The 22802-nt window shown below is 41.1% G+C and overlaps 1 long non-coding RNA gene and 1 other non-coding gene across 2 annotated transcripts in view; one reads left to right on the top strand and one right to left on the bottom strand.

The window, feature by feature from the left end:
* Window positions 1-446: 446 nt before the first annotated feature.
* The window catches only part of LOC124227374 (uncharacterized), a 37669-nt gene continuing 15313 nt past the window's right edge, over window positions 447-22802 (bottom strand). The window contains exon 5 of the long non-coding RNA XR_006885467.1: window positions 447-666. This is a non-coding gene — a long non-coding RNA (uncharacterized LOC124227374). The remainder of the gene's footprint in view (window positions 667-22802) is intronic.
* On the top strand, window positions 21474-21546 carry TRNAR-CCG (transfer RNA arginine (anticodon CCG)). The gene has a single exon. It is a non-coding gene; the product is annotated as a tRNA-Arg (tRNA).

The following is a 22802-nucleotide window of genomic DNA, read 5'->3' as shown; positions in this document are numbered from 1 at the left end:
GAGCTACTTTCTTTGTTCTCCTGGAGCTTAGTTTTGGTTTGCTGCGAAAGCCACATCTCCCCAGTTTGCAAACTGTGTGAGCAATAAAGCTTTCCTAACTAAATTCTTGTATTCTAAAGATTTTTCTAGACAAATCTGATAATCTGACCAGTTTGGGCACTACTGGGCCTGAAAAATCTAGCAACAGAAACAGAAATAAACTAGGATCTCCAGAAAGTTAACACAGGGGGAGCAGCAAGACAAGAAGGGAAGAGAGGGAACTTAGGAGCAGGAGGCAGGAGAGGTGGGAGGTAGAGTGCTAAGGAGTGGGTCCCTCAAAACAGTCGGATTCAGACTAGCAGAGCAGTAGGATGTGTCCCAGATCCCTATTGTTATGGAACCAAATTGGGTTCACTTCCTGGCAGGTTAAAATCAGACTCTCCACCCGAAGTAGTTGTCACACAAAGTAGGGTTTATTTGCAGCAAATAGGAGACCACAAGCAATCATTTCCAAAGTCATAGCTCTCCCCAAGGACGGGACAGCAGAGGCTTTTTATTTGGGATGGGGAATGAATATTCAAATGGGAATGATGAGTATTCACTTGCGCAGGCTCAGTTGGCTCTTCTGGCAGGCACTGCTCTTCCTGTGGGGCTGGGTCTGGTTCAGGGTGGTTGGTGATTGCATCTCTTAACATAACAAAAAAGAAAAAGAACAATTTTGAGAAACAGTTAAATGCTTCTGAAACCTCCCTTGAGTTCCTGGGGCGGGGGGTGGGGGGGCGTGGGGGGGGCAATTAGTCAGTGACACTATTGCTCCTGCATTTTCTTTAGGTATGAGAGAAAAAAAAGAAGGCCCCTTGCTCCGAGGGGAGGCAGCAGAACATGTTGGTCCTTCTAGTCCAGTCGTTCACAAACTTTAGGTGTATCGAAATCATTTGGAAGGCCTGTTGAAATGTAAATTGGGGGCGTTGTCCCCAGAATTTCTGACTCAGTGGGTCTAGGGTGGAGCCTGAGAACTTGCAGTTCTAACAGGTCTCCAGATTATGCTGATGGTGATCCTGGGACCAAATGTCAGAGCCTCTGTATGAGAGATCTGGCCATTTTCCCCAAGTCTGTCATGGCTTTGAGATCATCTGGGTGCACATTTTCCATTGCTGGATGGGCTCAGTATTTTCTCAGGTGCATGTACTAGAGTATTTGTTTTGTAGGAGGCCAGAAAATGCCACCCCAAAATATGCCTCTAGCATGGGGATTAACTTGAGCTGATTATTTTTTTTAATTTTTTTTTCCTGCTTTATCTCCCCAAACCACCCCCCCACCCCTCCGGGTACACAGTTGTATATCTTAGTTGCAGGTCCTTCTAGTTGTGGGGTGTGGGACGCCGCTTCAACGAGGCCTGACGAGCGGTGCCATGTCCGCGCCCAGGATCCGAACCCTGGGGCGCGGAAGCGGAGCGCACGAACTTAACCACTCGGCCACGGAGCCGGCCCTTGAGCTGATTATTGTGGGAAACACATTACAAAAGAGAACCTCTGAACTCAGAGTAGAAGTTACCCTTCTGTAAGGGAAATTTACATTTAAAAGGAAGTCTCCATTTGTAAGGGTGTCTTCCTTTCAGTATCAGGAAGAGGAAGTTGACTCTAAATCACAAGAGAATCTCATCAATGGGGAAGGGCCTGATTTAAACCTGGATAACAAACCTTACCCTTGTTTACACGGTGCTTTTCCAGGTTAACTCCCCACATCTTTCTTGCTTTCTTTTTAGCTGAAGATGGTACTTAAGCCTGCATTCTAAGCCACTTCTTTGAGAGTTGTTCCCTTCCCTGGCTGTCTCCCATTTCTGGTAATCACACTGCTGTTGGCTAAAAAGACATCTGAAGAGCAGAATTGTACAAGGGAGGGGAGAGGAAGGGTGGCCATACAATTGGAGAGTCAATTGTTCAACCTTTTGTTAATCATGGACCCCATTATGTCCTATGTTAGGGAAGAAGGCATGATGGCTGGTTCCTGCGATCGTTCAGTGGAACTGCTTAAGGCCTAAACTAGCAGAGCCTTTAGGGATGGAAAGGAAACGACCTTTCAAGCAGATGGAAATTGGATGAACAGGATTTAGAGACCTGATGGATTTAAAGAGAGAGAAAGAGAGTGCTCTCAAGAAATACACGCACACATATGCAAGTAGCTGGACTAATGTGGATGTTATTGCCTTTCACCAGCTAATAAGTAGAGGAGGAGTGGGATTTCTGCTTGTTTATTTATTTGCTTTTATTTGCAGTAAGTGGGATGGGATCCAGAAGGAGATGAAGATTAATTTGGTTTTGGACAAGAATTTTTAGATACTTACAGGATAGCCTCATGGAAATGTCTGATAAACAGTATGACCTATGGATCAGAGAACTCAGATGTAGAAATTTTGATTATTTGGTGTCTACAGAAGACAGTGTCCATGAAGGATGGGTAGAGGACTGAAAAGTGATCTTTGGGATTTGAGGATGGGAATTCATTAATAAAATGTATGGAAAACAAACGGATGAACTTGTCCCTGGGCTCATCTTGCACCCTGGGATTTATACTGGTTACTATTATGGCTCTGAAACTTCCTTAGATGATCCAAAGTGATGAGGATTTTAGGCTGGTTACTTTTAAAACTACAGATGAGAAGCAGGCTCCGAGGACTGGAATTTTGCTGGCCCTTTTGAGAGACATTTGCATTTGTGAAGGAAGGGGGGAATGAGCTTGTAGGGACATGAAATTGGCCACCCCAAGGTATGACTCTTTGGCATCGGGATTATTTTGGGCTGATTGCTTTTGATGGGCTGGGACAGGGAAGGAGGCTCTGGGGAATGGAACCTGCCCTTGTTGGGACACATTTAAATCTCTATCTGTAAAAGGTGCCTCCCTCTCTGTACCAGGAAGAAGAAGAGAGATGACCTTATCCCTAGAAACTCTTAATGGGGAAGGCAAGACCTTAAGTTGGTTGCTGTCTGGCAATCTCATGTAACTGATTTAGGGTGGTGGCTTCTGACCTTTACTTAATCCGATTTGATTCTTGTCTAAAAGTCATGGGATCACCCAACGACCAGACCCCACCTGCACTGATACCATTTTAACTTTTTTTGGGTTCTTTCCTTTGTCTTCGTAAAGAGATGACTCACATACCTATGCCTTAAATTTAGCCCTAACCCTCAACTCGGGGCAGCAGCAGAAGCGGCAGCAGCAGGAGCTCTGACTGCCCGTGGGTCTTGTCCCCACGCACCAGCTCTGCCTGCCCATGGGTCCTGTCCCCATGCTATTCCACACTATTCTCTAAATAAAAGAGCACTCCTGCCAGATCTTGAGAGTCTAAGAAATCTTTCTTTCGACTCCTCGGCTCACCGACCCCGCATCACAAAGAAGTACCATTTCCTACTAACAGATTCCTATTCAATGCTGTTTTCCAGACTCCCTCTGACCTTAGGGACTGTTTCATATACATAGGAATTTATCTTTAGAAAAAGCATTACACATAATCATGGCTGGCCCTACTTTACAGATATGAAATGAAAGCTTCAGTGACATTCATCAAATTTATGAAGCATAAACCTGGATTATCTGACTGAAATCTTGGATTATTTTCTCTTCATATCATGTGATGCACACACGTGCGCTCACACACATCCTCATCCACACACAGCCTGTTTAGTTGATCATCCTTATGTCAGGCCCTGTGTTAGAAGGCAAGGATGCAAAATGCAAGTTAGGGCCTCAACAAATCTTGTCTGACTGTTATTAGTTACTATATTGTCAAGTTATATTAGTCTATTGTCATTTCCCCCAGTGAGAATTCAGTGAGAAAAGCCACCTTTCTTCTTTCTTCTCAGCTCTATTTCCCTCCAGGAGTGGGTAGTCTGTGAGTCCTGAGTAGTGTGGCCTTAGTAAAGTTCCCGTTACCTTCCAGCCTGAGTAAACAGTCCACAGGGCCTTTCCATAGTGAAGGGAGTACTGCGCTACATTTTTCTCATGTAAAAAGGCCCTAAGTCTCAACATCTCTGATGAACTACTCCTTTTTTTCCTCTCTTGTTTACTAAATGTCCCGTCCCTAGGTATGGGTGGCCAAACTGTTCCATCAGTAAAAATATTGTGCGAGAACCTCCTAGACTACTGAAATTTTATGCTATGTCTTGATACGGATCCTTTTCATTCATTTTGCTTAGCATTTGTTAGATCCTCTTGTGGTAGATACCGGCCAGCTATTCACCAAACTGGCCTCTCTTCTTCCTGGGCACACAAGTAGACTACATTTCCCAGACTTCCTTGTAGTTAGATGTGGCCATGTGACTGAGTTCTAGCCAGTGGAATGTGAGCAGACATGATTTGTACCTCTTCCAGGGTTGAATCATAAAAACATTTCTTAGCCAGTCCTCCAAGTTCTTTCTCCATCTACTGTCTTAATGCAGAGAAGCAGGCAAACTTGGAAATCATATGTTGAAGATGGTGAGCCACACATTGAAAGGAGCTGGGTCCCTGACTCATTGCTTGAAGAAATGTGCCTACTGATCAAGAACCCTCAATCTAAGCTGAATATGGACAAGAAAGAAGTTTCTTCTTTGCCTAAGCCATTCCTGAAATTTGGGAGTTTGTTTTGGTTTTACACTGGTTAGTATCATCTTAACTAATTTACCTTTTTTTTTTTTGGTGAGGAAGATTGGCCCTGAGCTAACATCTGTTCCAATCTTCCTCTATTTTATGTGGGATGCCTCCACAGCATGGCATCTGTAAATTCATGGCCTTCAATTCTAGGAAATTTTAAAAAATATTTCTTTGATAAATTTTCTTCTCTTTGTTCTTTCTTCACCTTCTTTTCTCCTTTCTTCTTTTCACTCTCTTTCTTCTCCTCTTGTTTAGAGTTCCTGTTAGTTGGCCGAACTACTTGGAATTATCCTCTAATTTTCTTAAGTTCCCATTTCTTTGTCTTTTTTTTTTTACTCTCAGAGAGATTTCCTGAGCTTTAGAGTCATCACCATGTGGAATTTCCTCATGGAAAGCTCTTAGCAAAGGCCTGAAGGAGGAAAACAGAAGGTAATGATTCCATCCTACCTGCTCCTCCAGTGCTCTAGCTCCATGTTATGGGAAGAAAGAAGGGAATTCTCAGAAAACCTGTCCAGATAACTAGGTATTTTTATTTCTGACTTGATTTGTTTCAACTCTTTTTCTGCATCTGTAAATATATTCAGCAATTAGTGAAGGAACTGAGGGGATTCAAAGCGTCCTGGAATTCTTCAAAGTAACCCTTCTATTATTTCCTCCTTGTTACATAAACACCAGAGAAGCAAGAATTAGACACCATCTTGAATATAGTAAGAGCGTGTGGAACTCTCATCCTCCAGGTTCCGGCAAGCTTCCATTCACACTTCCCTCACTCTCCACTTTCTCTTCATGTGATGCAGTGGAAGAATGGAAAGAGAAGAAGTTTTTGGACCTCAAAAGGGGGAGTCTTTGAGAATCTACTGAAATTCCACTATTTTTCCTTCAAATGACAGACCTATTTCTGTCTAGAGCCAGTGAAAATGAGAAAAGAAGAATAAGACACCAAGAAACAAGAGAGATTGTGCTCAGTTTAGCACATATTTCTGGATATACTTTGCAGAAGACACAGGATGCAAAGTATAAATGGAAAAGAGGATGGAGATGAAGCTGAAGTCAACACAGAAAAGGGGGCACAAGTAAAGGAAGGAAAATGGACTGAGTCAGGAGTTGCCTTTCTCTGAGCAGAAGAGAGTGTCGGGGACAGTTCTGAATGATAACCAGGTAAAAGAAGTCAGAAATAGAGTGACACACAGGTTAAGAGGCTTAGCATTCTCAGATAAGCAAGATAAGATAAAAAAGGATAGAAGAAATCTCAATGAACTTTCCATCTTTCTTTTTTATTTTAGAGTTAGAGCCTTGTGAGAAAGCTGTCAACTGGATTTTAATTCAGAGATTTCAAATCTTAATATTATCACTCTTCAGGATCCAAACCTTTTAGCTCCTCTCTGGCCTCTGGAGGAAAGATTAGGGCCATGAATCATGGTATCAGCCACATCTGTCCTTCTATGGTCCAAGACAGTGCTCCAAGCCCCAGGTGGCCCAATCCTAATTCATTAAAAAGGTGAGCCACACATTTTGTCCACAGTAAGAGAGCCCCAGTGCTAATGATGAAGATGAGAAAATACTTTCAGAGGCTTAACTTTTTTTAGTTTCAGTTTGAAGAGTAAAGTGCTTGCTCAGTATGTAAGCAGCCCAGGACACACCCCTACATTTTTTCATCATTTACCATGACTGCCTTTCTTTTAGAAGTAGTTTCCTGAAGAAAGAGAAGTAATCACAAAGCAACTACATCTGTGAACAACAGCAAGAACATTAATAGTAACTATCGTTAGTGAACACCAAATATGCCAGTCATTGAACTAAGCACTGTGCTAATGATTGTACATGTATGTGTATCCTCATAGAATTCTCATAATACCCAATGAGTCCATACCATTATTATCCCCATTTTATAAAATAAGAAACTGAGGCTTAGAGAGTTTAAGCAACATTACCAACACCCCTACAACTAGTACAAGGCAAAACCTTAATGCTAATCACAGTGATTTGCCCCTGTAGGGGAGGAAGACATTTTCTCTACCCTCTCTGTGTTCGTCTGGCTGGAGAATGAATTAAATTCACATGAGACAGAATAGCAGGAGAAAATTAAACAAAGCCTTGTAACATGTATACATGGGAGGCTCAGGCAAGCTGAGCAACTCGCCAAAATGGCTGAAGCCCTCACCTTAAATATCATATCCAGCTAAAGACAAAGGAGGAAGTTGGGGGTGGGGGAAGTCAGTTACAGGAGGTTACCAGAAACAGAAATAAGGTTATTATGCAGATTTAAGTCCTTGCCTTTGGCATTGATTAAGAGTTTCTAGAGATAAAGTCATCCCCCTCTTCTTCCTGGTACAGAGAGGAAGGGACCTTTACAGATGGAGATTTCCTTTAGAATGTAAATGTCTCTTAACAAAAGGCAAGTAAATTCTACTTTTCAGTTGCTTTCCTATCTGCAAAGTAACCAGCCCCAAATAATCCTCATGCCAAAGAGACATATCTTGAGGCGGCCACTTCCAGGCCCCCACACCCCCAAAGCCAGCAATCTTAATCACCAGAACGTGTTGCCTTTAGAGAAGTCAACTCCAGAGAGAAGCAAGCCTGAACTTGTAGCTTGTACAGTAAATGACATAAGACTATTGAAAGGAGGGGCCGGCCTGGTGGTGCAGCGGTTAAGTTCACACGTTCTGCTTGGGTGGCCTGGGGTCCCCTGGTTCAAATCCCGGGTGAGGACATGGCACCGCTCATCAAGCCATGCTGTGGTAGGCGTCCCACATAGAAAGTAGAGGAAGATGGACACGGATGTTAGCTCAGAGCCAGTCTTCCTCAAAAAGAAACAAAGACATTAAAAGGACATTACAAATGAAAATGGGGGTAGAGGACAGTGGAGCTGAGAAAGGCGTTTGGGATTTGGGAATGAGGAAAATGAGGCTGCAGTTGCAGAGATGGAAGAAGCTAATGAAGCTTAAGCATCTCGTCTTTCACTTGCCCCAGCCTTTTCCAAGGCCTAAAATGTATTCACACGGTCTATCTGTATAAAGTTTTCAAAAATAAGAAATTTTAATCATAATATGTTAATATTACCGTTTTTTCCACTCAAACTTCCCTAGCATTTCATTTTCCCTCCTATCCAATAGCATTGGCATAGGATCAGGCATTTGGAGGATCCAGCCGAGAAAATGTTGACTGAGGATACATTTAGTTTTAGTATAAGGAATATGATATGCACTTCAAGATCTTTTCCATATGTTGCTAAGTCTTTGCTAGCCCCACCAACTTGATATGACATTCAATTATATTTCCACCTCTCATTGTGCCAATTTACTTTCCATACTTGGCCCTCTAAGTGAGTAATGAGGAGAAACAATGTTTGAAATGCTGGAGCCTGAAACACTATAGTTAATATATGAAAAAACTTTAAGGATTTCCCAAATGTAAAAACAATTTGAAAAATGTGCTTGGCATTGCCAACAAGGGGTTTTGAAGCTGAAAGAAACTTTTCTAAACTATATTTTAAAAATCATTCTACTGTTAGAAGAAAGGTTGAATTATCTATTTCTTGCTATAGAAAATAATATAAAAAATTATTGTCATATGACAGGTAATCAAAGATAATGCGGCTAAATAATGTAGGAGAAATATAGAGGTATATCTGTAAGTTAATTTTTAATTATGTTTTTGTAATGTGTGTGGAATTCATCAGCTTTTTAAAGTTTGTAATTTGTGTTGATGAAAATAACCCACAACCAATCTATAAATAAAAATTGGGGTGAATTTATTCTGAGCCAGATCTGAAAACTAGCTTAGCCTGGGGCCTTCCTTCCCCAAGGAAGGAGGGGCCCAAAGAAGTAGGGGTGTACAGAGTGGTTATATGCTGTCAAAGAGCATGTATCACATATGATTGAAATGTCCCTCTTACAATAGTCACAAGATTGCTCTGTCAGCACAGCAATTGATGGACACAGCAGGTAGTAGGTCTATTGTCTGAAGCTGGGTGGTCACAGGGTGGGAGCAGCAATCAATCCCTAGCCTAGGGACAGATGTTTATCCTTAAGGAAATGCCAATGTGGCGGAAGTTGCATATTTATCTTCAGGCCATTTGTTCTTGTCTTTGGGACACAGTAAATGCTTAAAGCAGATATACAATGCATGCTCAACAGCCATGTTAGGCCCTTTTGGAAAAAGAACGTCAGGGCAAATTAGGATTATACCAAATGGCTTCCTCCTATACTCCAATATATCCTATTGCTTGCCATTTGTTTTGATTTATTTTCTCATTCTAAATGAATATTGACTTTCATATCTAATTTTGTATTCACACTTTCGTATTGCTTTCTTAAAGATGACTCCCAATACTGTATAAATTTTAGGCCCCATAAAACATGGATCTTCCCCTGCCACTGAATTAATAAAAAAATCACACTTGTTTCTCTCCAGTGGATGCCATGGTTATGTTCCTTGAATTGGATGAATTACTGAAAAAAAACAAAAGTAATTTTCTCTTGGGTCCAATACCCATTTTCCCACACAGGGTCTAGCCTTTCTTTCACCACTTGATCTTTTTCTTTTCTCCAAGACATCCCTCTAAGAATTTTCTCTAGAGTTAAGAAAAAACACAGATATTTTATTTCATGTGTTGAATGGTATGTTTGAGTACATGGTGACTGACATTTTTTGAGATGAGAACTTAAAATACTTAAAGGAAATTGTAGAATCTTCATTGTATTTAAAATACATAAGCCTCACCCAAGTTTCATGCCTAAGGGTTCAGGGGTCACATTCCTTTCTTTCACTGTCTTGTCTAGAGGCAATTCCCTTCCATCCACACCCAGGTTTAAGACGCCAGGCAGAAAAGAGATTGTTAATCAGGTTTCTCACAAATCAGAGGTGACAAGTAGAAATGGCAAGCAATAGGATATATTGGAGTATATGAGGAAGCCATTTGGTGTAAACCTAATTCGGCCTGACTTTGTTTTTTCCAAAAGGGCCTGACGTGGCCTTTGAGTATGCATTGTATATCTGCTTTGAACATTTATTATGGCAAGAACAAATGCCTTTAAGATAAAAGTGCAACTGCTCCCACATTGGCATTTCCTTAAGGATAAGCATCTCTTCCTAGGCTAGGAACTGATTGCTGCACTCACCTTTGACCACCCAGCTCACCTGTGACCACCCAGCTCAAGACAGCAGACCTACCTGCTGTGTCCGTCAATTGCTGTGCCGACAGAGCAGTCTCGTGTCTATTGTAAAAGGGACATTTCAATCATATGTGAAACATCCTCTTTGGGGGTATATAACCACTCTGTACACCCCACTTCTTTGGTGCCCTTTCTTCCTTTGGGAAGAAAGGCCCTGGGCCATGGTCCTCACATTTTAGCTCAGAATAAACTCACCCAAATTTTCATTTATAGATTGGTTATGGATTATTTTCATCAACAGAGGTAAAGAGGACAGAGCAGCCTGTCTCTTGTCCTGTGTTTCTGTCACTCTTGTCTGAGTGAACATACAAAATGAGCTCAGAAGCTTCCAGAACAGGGCTCATGCCCCTGCAGCACAAATCTAGTACTGAATATCAGATTCTCAATCTTTTAGAAGTTGGCCGAGAAAATTATGGGGCAGTGATACCTTCTTCTTTCTTTACCTGAGAGTCCTCCATTCTCCATCCCAGAATATTATTTTTCTCAAATTTTCTGTTTTTCAGACCTAGTAGCCTATTAATTTTAAACTTGCAAAACCCAAAACATTGTGATCTTGAAGCAAAACATTATGTGTGGTATAGATGCATAAGGAAAGAAAAAATAAAAAGCCACTTTGGGTGCCATGATGGCTGAGTGGTTAAGGCATTGGACTCGAAACCCAATAGAGCTTTCCTGTGCAGGTTCAAATTCTGCTCACAATTTTACCACCCAAGGGGGTTGTCAGCCCACCACAAGACATGCCAATAGGCAAGAGGCAAGATGGTAGGAGAGAAAAGTTTTTGTATTACAGCTTGCTAGCAAGAGGAAAGATGGCTGGCTAATGTCCGAAAGAACTATCTTGCAAAACAAAGACTACAGGCCAGGTATATACGGGCCTGGTCTCTGGGTGGGGCCTCCATCTAACCTCTGGTTGGGGCAGACATCTGGTCTTAGTTCCTGATAGGCTTTTATTTTACTGGATATGCATCAGAGACGAGAGCAACGCCCTATCCCCTGATCTTTCAGTGGTCATCGATGATGGGTATCAGCATAGACTCTCTGTCCGGGCATCATCACATTCCTGCAGAACTCAAAAGAACAAAGTTATCATTTTATCATAGCTGGGAGAGGCCATAAAATCTACAGAGCCTAGAAATCCCCCAGAGACAGACCCTTACTTATCTAAGCAAACTAAAGCAAAGATTCAAAGGAGCTATTGAGTTAATCAGAAGTCATTCAAAGTTACAATACGGTTTCTTTTCTACAGTATGGCTTCCCTAATGTCACCCTTGTGTTGAGCTGGTATCAACAAGAGCTTTGCTTTCTGACAGACTCTTGTCAAGAGTCATTTGAGGCAAAGGTGACTTTGGGGGAAAAAAAAAAGACACCCCTTCCTTGTACTAGGTGCTGCTTAGTAAGTTAGTACCATTTAAACAAACCCCTCCTTGGGCTAGATACTGCTTAGCAAGATAAGCACATATAATATGCAGATTCAAATCTCAGCATTCTTGACTTGCTGGAGAAGAAAATTCCCAAAGCCGAGGTACTCCAAACTTGAAATAACTTCTCCACTTTGACAATTCTGTAACTGGTAGTGGCTCAACACAAGGTTGAAATAAGGGAAGCCAGATCGTAGAAAAGAAACGATATTGTAACTCTGAATGACCTCTGATTAACTAACCCAGACATGCTCTGTAATTTTATGGCCACTCCCAGCTGCTGTAAATTGATAACTTTGTTCTTTTGAGTTCCATAGGAATGTAATGACCCCTAGGCAGAGAGTCTAATCTGACAGCCATCATCAATGACAACTGAAAGATCAAGGTATAGGGCGTTGCTCTGATCTCTGATGCATATCCAGTAAAACAAGACTATGAGGAACTAAGACCAGATGTCTGCCCCCACCGGAGATCAGGCGGATGCCTCCACCCAGAGACTAGATGCCTCCCCCACCTGGAGACCAGCCGCCTATATAACTGGCCTGTAGTCTTTGTTCTCTAAGATGGTCCTTTTGGATGTTAGTTGGCCATCTTCCCCTTTGCTAGCAAGCTGTAATAAATCCCTTTCTCTCCTACCACCTTGCTTCTTGACTATTGGCACGTCTTGCAGCAGGCAGATGACCCCCCTTTGGCAGTAACATAACCTCAACCCAGGGAGAAAGTAAGGGTTTTTTGTGGGGTTTTTTTGGTGAGGAAGATTGGCCCTGAGCTAACATCGGTTGCTAATCTCCCTCTTTTTACTTGAGGAAGACTGTTGCTGAACTAACATCTGTGCCAATTCCCCTCCACTTTGTATGTGGGATGCCATCTCAGCATCACTTGATGAGTGGCACGTAGATCTGTGCCCAGGATCCAAACCCATGAACTCTGGGCCACTGAAGTGGAGCATGTAAACTTAACCACTATGCCACCAAGCTAGCCCCAGAAAGTAAGTTTGAAATGATTTGTTTTCAGGGACCATGTGCTGCTCCTAATTATCTCCAATTCATTCACTCAGCAGTTTTGGAGTGCCTCACTGACTGTGAGTCAGCAGTTTTGGAGAGTCTCACTGACCGTGAGTCGGCAGTTTTGGAGAGTCTCACTGAAGACCAGCTTGTTGGAGTGGTCTCCAGCATCTTTCAGCATCTCACACAGAATCTGAAACATACTCAGGATACAGCAACAATTTCCAGAAATCCTTGAGCAGCTGGTGAAAGAAAAGCAGCATGGTGACCTAAAATGAGGGCAGGCTTTGGAATAACATATGTACACTTCCAATGCCACTAAAACTGTTTTGCAGTTTAAAAAAAAAAAAAATCTAAGTTTCCCAATTCATTTTTATTTTTTTATTTATTTTATTTAGTTAATTTACTTTTTTGAGGAAGATTAGCCCTGAACTCACTACTGCCAATCCTCCTCTTTTTGCTGAGGAAGCCTGGCCCTGAGCTAACATCCATGCCCATCTTCCTCTACTTGCTATGTGGGACACCTACCACAACATGGTGTGCCAAGCAGTGCCATGTCCGCACCCAGGATCCCAACCGGCAAACCCCAGGCCACCAAAATGGAACGTGGGCACTTAATGGCTGCACCACCAGGCCGGCCCCTCCCGATTCATTTTAAGAAGCTAGTGTAACCTTGACTCCAAAACTTTCCAAAGCTGAATGAAAAAGAAACCAAAGACCCATCTCATTCAAGTGTACTATTGCAAAAATTATTAATAAAATATTGGCGTGTTAAATTAAACACCGTATTGACCGAAACAAATTATTTTTCCAGGAGCATAAGAATGATTTATCATCAGAAAGAAAATCTATCATTAAGATGAATTAACAGCTTGAAGGAGAAAATGAAATGATCTCAGTAGATGTCAAAAGGAATTTGGAAAAATTCAAAATCCAGTATAGATTTTAAATTTATATGCTAGTAGAATTGTCACATCTATGCACCCCAAGAAACTCAAGGGTGGGTTTGGAAGCATTTAACTGTTTTTCCAAATTGTTCTTTTTCCTTTCGTTATGTTAAGGAGAAGCAATCACCAATCCCCCAGAACCAACCAAGCCTCACCACAGGAGCTGCACCTATGACCCTGGCCTTATTTTTAATGCTAGGATCTCTCCAGGAGGAGCTTAGGCCTTATTACCATAACCTGCAGTGTGTGTGGAAGCATGTTTTCTAACTGAGCCTGCGCAAGTGAATGCCTACCTCTCCCTTTCGAATATCCATCCCCCACCTGAAATAAAATGTCCCTGCTTCCCTTTGTTCAGGGATGCCATGACTTTTGGAAATGACTCTGCATGCTCTCCTGTTTGCCACAAACATATCTTACTTTGTGAAAGAATTACTTCTGGTGGAGAATCTATTAACTCGCCAGGAGGCAAGCCCACTTTGGTTCAGTAACAGAATCATGGAGTAATACACATTTAACTGGCTGGATAACGCTATCCTCTCCATTCTCTCTGTAAATATGCTGAAAGATACCCATAGCACCTGAATGCTTATGCATTCACACCCAAATCCTGTTCCCAAGAATTTAATTGTATACATACCAAAAGCTTATCATGTTTGTTCCAAAACCTGCATTTTAGTTGTACTTGTTGCAAATTACACAATTTAGTTATTTGTCAGGTAAACTGATAAACATAAGTACCCCTCAAAAAAGAATAGCTTTTTGCCAAGTAAAATTTTGAAATGACTTTATAAAAGCAAATTGATGAAAAAATAGATGCTTTCAAACTAGGTGCAGGAGATATAACTGGAAAAGATACAAGGAATATGAAAGCATCTAAAAGGATGCTGCATTCTAACTAGAGAATGTGTAAACCTCACAACATCTTAAAACAGTGGGAGCTGGTATGCTTTAGGGAAGAAACACACAATAGACCAATGCACAAGGGGAAAGCTGTCTCAGAAAGATCAACGTCTCTGAGGTAATGCATCCCATGAAAAACCAAAGAATGGACTCAAGAACTCTGGTTCCAAAAGTTTAGTGTTGTCTCCTCTTGAATGTAATTATCAACCTTCCAATCTTGGCCGCTAAATGGTCATGTAAAACTCTTTCCGTCTTAGTTCTTTAGTCTGGCTCAAATTTTCTGAATTTGTTTACCAGAAAAGATGTTAATAAAATCTCTGACTCTAGCCAAATCTTCATCTTGCAATTTCTACTTAAAAGGTTTTGTTTCTACTGTTTGGCTTCGTTTGATCAAACACCCTGTAGAGAGTAGAGTGCGTTGGCATCACCTGAAACAAAAGGTACCTAGCTCACAGAAACAGAAGTCATATCTTCTCATATCTTCCACCCTCAAATAATCCTTAGCAATGATCCTTATGCGGAGCTGCTGGACAGAGTTTAAAGTGATTAAATTAAAACGATTTCCCTACTTAGAATCGTTCTGGGTAGCGGCTGCCCCGTGGCCAAGTGGTTAAGTTTGTGCGCTCCGCTTCCGCGGCCCAGGGTTTCCCGGGTTGGAATCCTGGGCGCGGACACGGCACGGCTCATCTGGCCATGCTGGGGCGGTGTCCCACGTGGCACAACTGGAGGGACTCATAACTAAAAATGCACAACTGGGGCCGGCCGGCGGCACAGTGGTTAAGTTTGCATGTTCTGCTTCTCGGTGGCCCGGGGTTCACCGGTTCAGATCCCGGGTGGGGACATGGCCCCACTTGGCATGCCATGCTGTGTGGTAGGCGTCCCACATATAAAAAAGTAGAGGAAGATGGGCACGGATGTTAGCTCAGGGCCAGGCTTCCTCAGCAAAAAGAGGAGGACTGGCAATATTTAGCTCAGGGCTAATCTTCCTCAAATAAATAAATAAATAAATAAAAATAAAAATGCACAACTATGTACTGGAGGGCTTTGGGGAGAAAAAGGAAAAATAAAATCTTTAAAAAAAAGAAAAGAATTGTTTTGGGCAAAAAATCCACTGTTCCTGTTGCCAGCCCGTGTTGAGAAAGTGAATTCTCTGGAGCGCTGAGCCCGGGGCAGCTCCGCAATGCTAATGTCCCACGCCAGCACACACGTTCACAGTCGCTACGCCACCCAACAACTGTTGCTTGCTTGTGAATTCATCAACCAAAGAACGATCAGAACAATCCTTAAAATGTCTCCAATTTTTGAAGAAATTAAAATTTGAGGATGTGAAGGACAGAGAAAAAGTAAAAGAGAGTAAGGAAGGCACGGGCTAGGGAAAGAAGGTTGGCAGCTAGGCATAACCTCTCCCCTTCCAAGGACGGATGGAAATGACAGAAAAGACATGTATTCAGAAGAATGTAAACATAACTGCCCTTGAAAAGGAAAGAGGTTTTAGATAAAACGGGCCAAAAGGTAAAAGATCAGAATGAAAGAGTTAGGAGAGAAATCGCTATTCTATCTGTAGGGGATGTGAGGTAAGGATGCTCTTTCTCTCTGAATATAGGCAGGGCACCTCTCACCTAAGGGTTTTATAACCTTTTTCAGGAGAGAAGGATGAGGGGAAAGTCAGAGTGACCTTCCTGCTTCTACTGCTTTCTCCAACTCCTTCAGCTTAAAGAATTCAATATGCCAAGGTGCCATATTTTGGGGTAGCATGTCCTGAACCCCATCAGTAGCTTAACCTTGATTCTAAAAGCTGTAAAGATTGCATTAAAATGCAGCAATTATTATTATTATTTTTTTTTGAGGAAGATTAGCCCTGAGCTAACTGCTGCTGCCAATCCTCCTCTTTTTGCTGAGGAAGACTGGCCCTGAGCTCATATCCATGCCCATCTTCCTCCACTTTATATGTGGGACGTCTACCACAGCATGGCTTTTGCCATCGCACCAGGGATCCCAACTGGCCAACCCCGGGCCGCCGAAGCAGAACATGCGCACGTAACCCCTCACCACGGGGCTGGCCCTGAAAATGCAGCAATTATTAATAAAATACAATATCACCATGAACAAATAAGGGAGGAAATGTAAAAATCTAAAAGGATTCTTCACTCAGATTAAAAAAATCTTGAAGTTCTCACTCCTTTTAAGTAAATGGAAACTGGAATCTATACAAGACACATTGTATGTTTATTTAATGAAAGAAATATACAAGGAATTTCCCCTCTCCTTTTTAAAAAAATTGGTGGTGATTCAGTTAAAGCAAAATATTTGAGGTTATATCATTATTTTTAGTTCTCCATTTTTACTCACTCTTAAAAAAACCAATCAATAAAATACCTAGGAATAAATTTAACCAAGGAGATGAAAGACCTATACACTGAAAGCTATAAGACATTGATAAAAGAAAACGAAGAAGACACAGAAAAATGGAAAGATATGCCATGCTCATGGATTGGAAGAATTAATATTGTTAAAATGTCCATACTGGACCAGCCCAGTGGCACAGCAATTAAATGTGCACATTCCGCTTCGGTGGCCTGGGGTTCACCGGTGTAGACATGGCACCACTTGGCAAGCCATGCTGTGGTAGGCATCTCACACAAAGTAGAGGAGGATGGTCACAGATGTTAGCTCAGGGCCAGTCTTCCTCAGCAAAAAAAGAGGAGGATTGGCGGCAGATATTAGCTCAGGGCTAATCTTCCTAAAAAAAAAAAAAGTCCATAGTACCTAAAGCAATCTACAGAGTCAATGCAATTCCTATCAAAATTCCAATGGCGTTTTTCACAGAAAAAAAAAAAAAAACCAAACAACCCTAAAATTTGTATGGAAGCACAAAAGATCATGAATAGCCAAAGTAATCCTGAGAAAGAAGAACAAAGCTAGAGGCATCACACTTCCTGATTTCAAACTATATTACAAAGCTATAGTAACCAAAACAGTATGGTACTGGCATGAAAATAGGCACAATGGAACAGAAAGAGGGACCAGAAATAAACCCACACATATATGGTCAATTAATTTACAACAGAGGAGCCAAAACTATATAATGGGTAAAGGATAGCTCTTGAATAAATGGTATTGGGAAAACAGGACAGGCACATGCAAAAGAATGAAACTGGACCACTATCTTACACCATACACAAAAATTAACTCTAAATGGATTAAAGATTTGAACGTAAGACCTGAAGCCATAAAACTCCTTGAAGAAAACATAGCGGGTAAGCTCCTAGACATCACTCTTGGCAATAACGTTTTGGATTTGACAGAAAAAGCAAAGGCAACAAAGCAGAAATAAACAAGTGGGACAAACTGAAAAGCTCCTGCTTAGCAAAGGAAACCATCAACAAAGTGAAAAGGCAACTTACAGAAAGGGAGAAAATATTGGCATATCGTATATCTGATAAGGGGTTAATATCCAAAATATATAAAGAACTTAATCAACTTGACAGAAAAAGAAAACAGTCCAATTAAAAAACAGGCAGAGGCTCTGAACAGACATTTTTCCAAAGAAGACATATAAATAGTCAACACATTCATGAAAAGGTGCTCATCATCAGGAAAAGAAAAAAAGGGCTCAACATCACTAATCATCAAGGAAATGCAAATCAAAATCACAATGAGATATTACCTCGCACCTATTAAAATAACTATTATCAAAAAGACAAGAAATAGGCGTTGGCGAGGATGTGGAGAAAAGGGAACGCTTGTGCATTGTTGGTGGGAATGTAAATTGGTGCAGCCACAATGGAAACATTATGTAGATTCTTCAAAAAATTAAAAATATAACTATCATATGATCTAGTAATTCCATTCCTAGGTATTTGTCTGAAGAAAATGAAATCACTATCTTGACAAGATATTTGCACCTCCATGTTTACTGCAGCATTATTCACAATAGCCAAGGTACAGAAACAAGCTAAGTGTCCATTGATGGATGAATGGATAAAGAATATGTGGTGTATATATTCAACGGAGTATTATTCAGCCATAAAAAAGAAGGAAATCCTGCCATTTATGACAACACAGATGAATCTTGAGGGCTAAGTGAAATAAGTCAGACAGAGAAAGACAAATATTATATGATCTCACCTGTATGTGGAACCTAAAAAGAAAACAAAAAAAACCCAAACTCATACATACTGAGAACAGATTGGTGGTTGCCAGAGGTCGGGGAGTGGGGGAGTCAAAATGGGTGAAGGTTGTCAAAAGGTACAAACTTCCAGTTTATAAGATAACTAAGTCCTGAGGATGTAATATACAGCATGGTAACCAAAGAGAAAAAATAATCAAAAGCTAACCCCATCAGATTGGAGAAGATTGCTTCTATGTTTCTATTATATCCTAAAACTAAAAAGCAAACATTTTCTTAATGAAATCAAGATCATCCATGTGAATCCAAAGCAAACATCATATTTAACAAATAATCTATAGTCAGTCTAGTCTTATCGAGTACAAGAACAATGAAGGGGAGAAAGAAATTAAAAGTACAAAATTGGGTTAGGGGACACCAGTTTTTATTTGCAAATGATGTGGATGTCAAGATCAAAATCCAAGAGAAGCCATTAAAGAGTTCAGACTTCAAAAGTTTAATGTTACCTCCTCTGGAGTGTAATCACCTATGTCCAAGGAGTGCTACTTAACTGTCATGCAAAATTTATTCCCAGCCTTAGCCCACCCACAAATTTCTGAATTTGTTTGCTAGAGTGTATTACGATTCCATCCTGTATTTTCACTCTTTGGCAAAGGATTATTAATAAAATCATGAATTCTAGCATGTTCTTTGTCTGTAAACTATATGTCAAAGTGGTTTCGTTTCCGCAATTTGGTCCGTGACAGAACTGGAAGCAGCAGGTCTGTAGTTTGTTAAACTTTATCAGCCCTTCTCCTCTCCCCACCCCTTCAAAGAAACGCTCCTGGATTTGAAACCTAGGTTTCCGTGGAAAGCAGCATTCCCTGGCATGCCTAAGGACTGAGGGGCATGTCAGGGTCAACAACGATGCAGAAACTTTTGCAGCCATGTGATTTATCAGATTGAGATGAGATAGAGAGATAGCTATAGATGTAAATATTATTACGTAGAATTGCTTTCCTTTTTTTCTTTCTTTTTATTTCCTTTTCTCCTCTCTGAAGTGTAAATTCTAAGATGAATCCTGAAGTTACTTTTAAGGTAGTGCAAATGTGTTGATTTCTATATATATGAATGGGGGAAGGGCTATCTGTTAAGCTGTCAAAGGAGGGGAGGGGTAGAGGAGAGAGAGAGAAAGAGACAAAGAAGTTAGGGTCCAATTGATTTAGAGAGAATGTGTGAAGATTCTTTTCTGTGAGGTTTGGGGTGCAAAGTGGGTGCAACCATTACCTAGGTCCCTGAAAACAGAAGATGCATTTACTCTCCTCCATTAAACCAGCCCTACCCAGGGCTCGAGGGGCTTTCCCTAATCATGACTAGCAGTTTGGGAAGCCCATCCACCAAAACATTGCCTCACGCAAAGAATTCATAAAATGTTCTTGATGAGCAAATTAGTTCAGTCGGCAGAGCACTGGACTGAAGGTTTAAAGTTTGGTGGTTGGATCTTGTGTTTAGTTGAAATTATTTTCCGTGGCCCTATTTTAAAAGAAATTTGATGAAAGATCTCCACCCTTTGCATAAATAAATCTTTAAGAGTGACAATACATGGTGAACAGGAATTGTAAATCTTTCATGTTTTACCCAGGGGATATAAAGGAGTTCAGGAGATGTTACCCCAAAATATGGCATCTTGGCATATTGAATATTTTAAGCTGATGGAATTTGGAAAACAGCAGAAGCAGGAAGATCACTCTGACTTCCCTGGCACCCTTCTCCCTTGAAACAGGTCATAAAACCCTCAAGGGAGTAGTACCCACCCTATACCCAGAGACAAGGAGCGTCCTCATCTCAGAAGACAAAGGGACACCAAGAAGAATCCTAACAAACAGGCCTTGCTAAGCTTCTCCAGTTTACTACACTTATACTTTTTGACATATCATATTTTTCCATGACTGTCCACTCTTCATCAAACTCAATATAAAAATACTCAGGTTTAACTGTTTCTTAAGGTCTTCATTTTCCTGTGAAGGTTCCCACGTCACATAAAACTTGTATTAAATAAATTTGTATGATTTTCTCCTGTTCATCTGTCCTTGTCATTTTAATTTTCAGAAACAGCCAGAGATCCAAAGAGGGTCCAGGAAAACTTTTTCCTCCCTTAAAATTAGGATTATTTTTGTCCCTTTTTGTGCTCTGCAACAGTTTATGCAATCCTGTATTGGAAGGACAGGGAAGCACACTGTGTTGCTACTCCAAGTCTTGTGCTCATTCTGGGACATGCTCCACTCCACCCCATGGTCTCTCCATCATCAATGACCCCTAAATTCTAGCCCTGAGCTAGACGTCGAAGTCTGCAGTAGGCACTCCAAAAACGTTAACTGAAGGATTCCTAGACAATTTGAATTTTGAGTTAACCCCCAGAAGATACTATAAGAAGAAAATAGTGGAAAAAAATGGGAAAAGTTGCTGAGAAAGACTTTTTGTGGGACAGTGCAGGACGGCGGCGGGGAGAAGTTTTGCTTTGATTTGGTTTCTTTCAAATAACTCCTCATGTTCAAGGAACCAAAACCACTGAGTTAGCAGATGAGTGTTAACTGCTGTACTTCTAGGCATGTGTTTTGCAGCTTTCGTGTTCCACCCATACATTCGGTGTCCACGAGGTTCTTTCAGAACACCCTATTCCTCTGTGGATTAACCCACAAATAAACCAATGGACATCTTCTTGTCAAGAATAAGTCAAACTTGAGAAGTCTCCAAGTCCAGCATGGAGTCACCAAGTTCAACAACGGCATCCAGTCGCTCTAATCTTTTTAAACCTACAGTATATATGAATTGAAAAACCTACTTTTTTCCAGGTTTAAGCCAACCTTGCACTTCCAGCAGAACCTTTTACAAAGCTTCTAGGCCGTCACTGCCCTTCCACCAGCCCCGCCACCATTCCTTTCAGACTCCCACCCTCCCTGTGTACCATCTGTCTGCGCTCGCTCTCTCCTCTTTGCTCTTTTCCGTGCGCGTTGCAGCCTCAGCTCCCTATTTAGTCTTCCGCCCTATCCCTTTGATTAAATACCTCTCAAGGTAATTAATCAAAGACTTCGACAGGGTTCACATTGATGAACCATCTAACAGCTCCTAAATTCTATGTATTAGTTTTTGCAAATTTTAGAGGGTGTTGTAAATGGTTTGTAACTGTTGGCGAATTTTAATCTCAAACAGGAAACTATAAAGTTGGATCTTTAGAACTAGCGAGAGGAAAGCCCCTCTCCCCAACTTCTCTGCATACCCTTTGGAGGTTACGTGACAAAAGCTTCCCAACAACTGGCCGCGTGGCCTAATGGATAAGGCGTCTGATTCCGGATCAGAAGATTGAGGGTTCGAGTCCCTTCGTGGTCGTGGTTTTTTTCTTACTAGTCTGATTACCGCCAGCTTGGATAAAGTCCGGAAGATGCTTAAAATTTGATTAGCAGCGTTTTCCTTGTTGCTGTGCTCTGGTTACCACCTCACACATAAAGGTAAAACTCTTATTTAACAAGTATACATGGAATGCCTGCTGTGTGACAAGTGCTTTACAAAAGAAGGAGGTGGAAATAGCACGTGTCTTCAAAGAGCTTACTTTCTACTGGACCCGACGGATGAAATCAAGCAAACACAGAAACAAAATGATGAAGATTTGTCTCAAGACTTGTGAAAGAAATAAGCAATGGGCTGAGATCAAGAATAAGGGGTGGGGGTTTCTTTAGGCAGAGTATTCCTGACAGAAGAAATAACAGTGCTAACTCGCTGAGAACCTGAAGGCACTTTTTGATCTTCTCCAGATTTTCCTTAGTACCATAAATGTAACTGCCACTACATCCCAAATAGCGATCTCAGAGAGAAGCATAAAAGGCAGAAGCCACCAAAGGCTTTTATCCTGAACTGAACTGTCCTCTGGAGCAACTTCTATTAAAGTAGTCACGATAGGTTGGGTTTTAGCAAGAGAGTAAATGCGATAAATGGATCTCAAGAGTAGGCAGGTTCCTCAAAAAATTAAAAATAGAACTACCATACCATCCAGCAGTTCCATTTCTGAGTATATGTCCAAAAGAAGTGAAAGCAGGGTCTCAAACAGGTATTTGCACACCTATGGTCACAGAAGCATTACTCACAATAGCCAAGAAGTAGAAGAAACCCGAACATCCTTGGATGGATAAATGGATAAACAAAATGTATGTGTGTGTATAAATACAATGGAATATTATTCAGTCTTAAAAAGGAAAGAAATCCTGTCACATGCTACAACATGGATAAACCTTGAAGGACATTATGCTAAGTGAAATAAGCCAGTCACAAAAAGACAAATACTATATAATTCCACTTATACAAAGTATCTAAAGTAGTCCAATTCCTAGAAACAGAGAGTAGCATGGTGGTTACCAGACTGTGGGGGAGGGGGAAATGGGGAGTTTAATGAGTATAGTGTTTCAATTTTGCAAAACAAAGAGAGTTCTGGAGATCTGTTCCACAACTATATGAATATACTTAACAACTGAACAGTACACTCAAAAATAGTTAAGATGGCAAGTTTGATGGGTTTTCTCCCCACAATTAAAAGTATACAGGGGCAAGCTGGCAGGCAGCGGCGTAGAGGTTAAATTCCTGTGCTCAGCCTC

Source organism: Equus quagga, chromosome 15 (assembly GCF_021613505.1).
Source record: "Equus quagga isolate Etosha38 chromosome 15, UCLA_HA_Equagga_1.0, whole genome shotgun sequence".
NCBI lineage: Eukaryota > Metazoa > Chordata > Mammalia > Perissodactyla > Equidae > Equus > Equus quagga.
The sequence above is the reverse complement of the archived record's forward strand: the minus strand, read 5'-3'. Positions and strand labels throughout refer to the sequence as shown.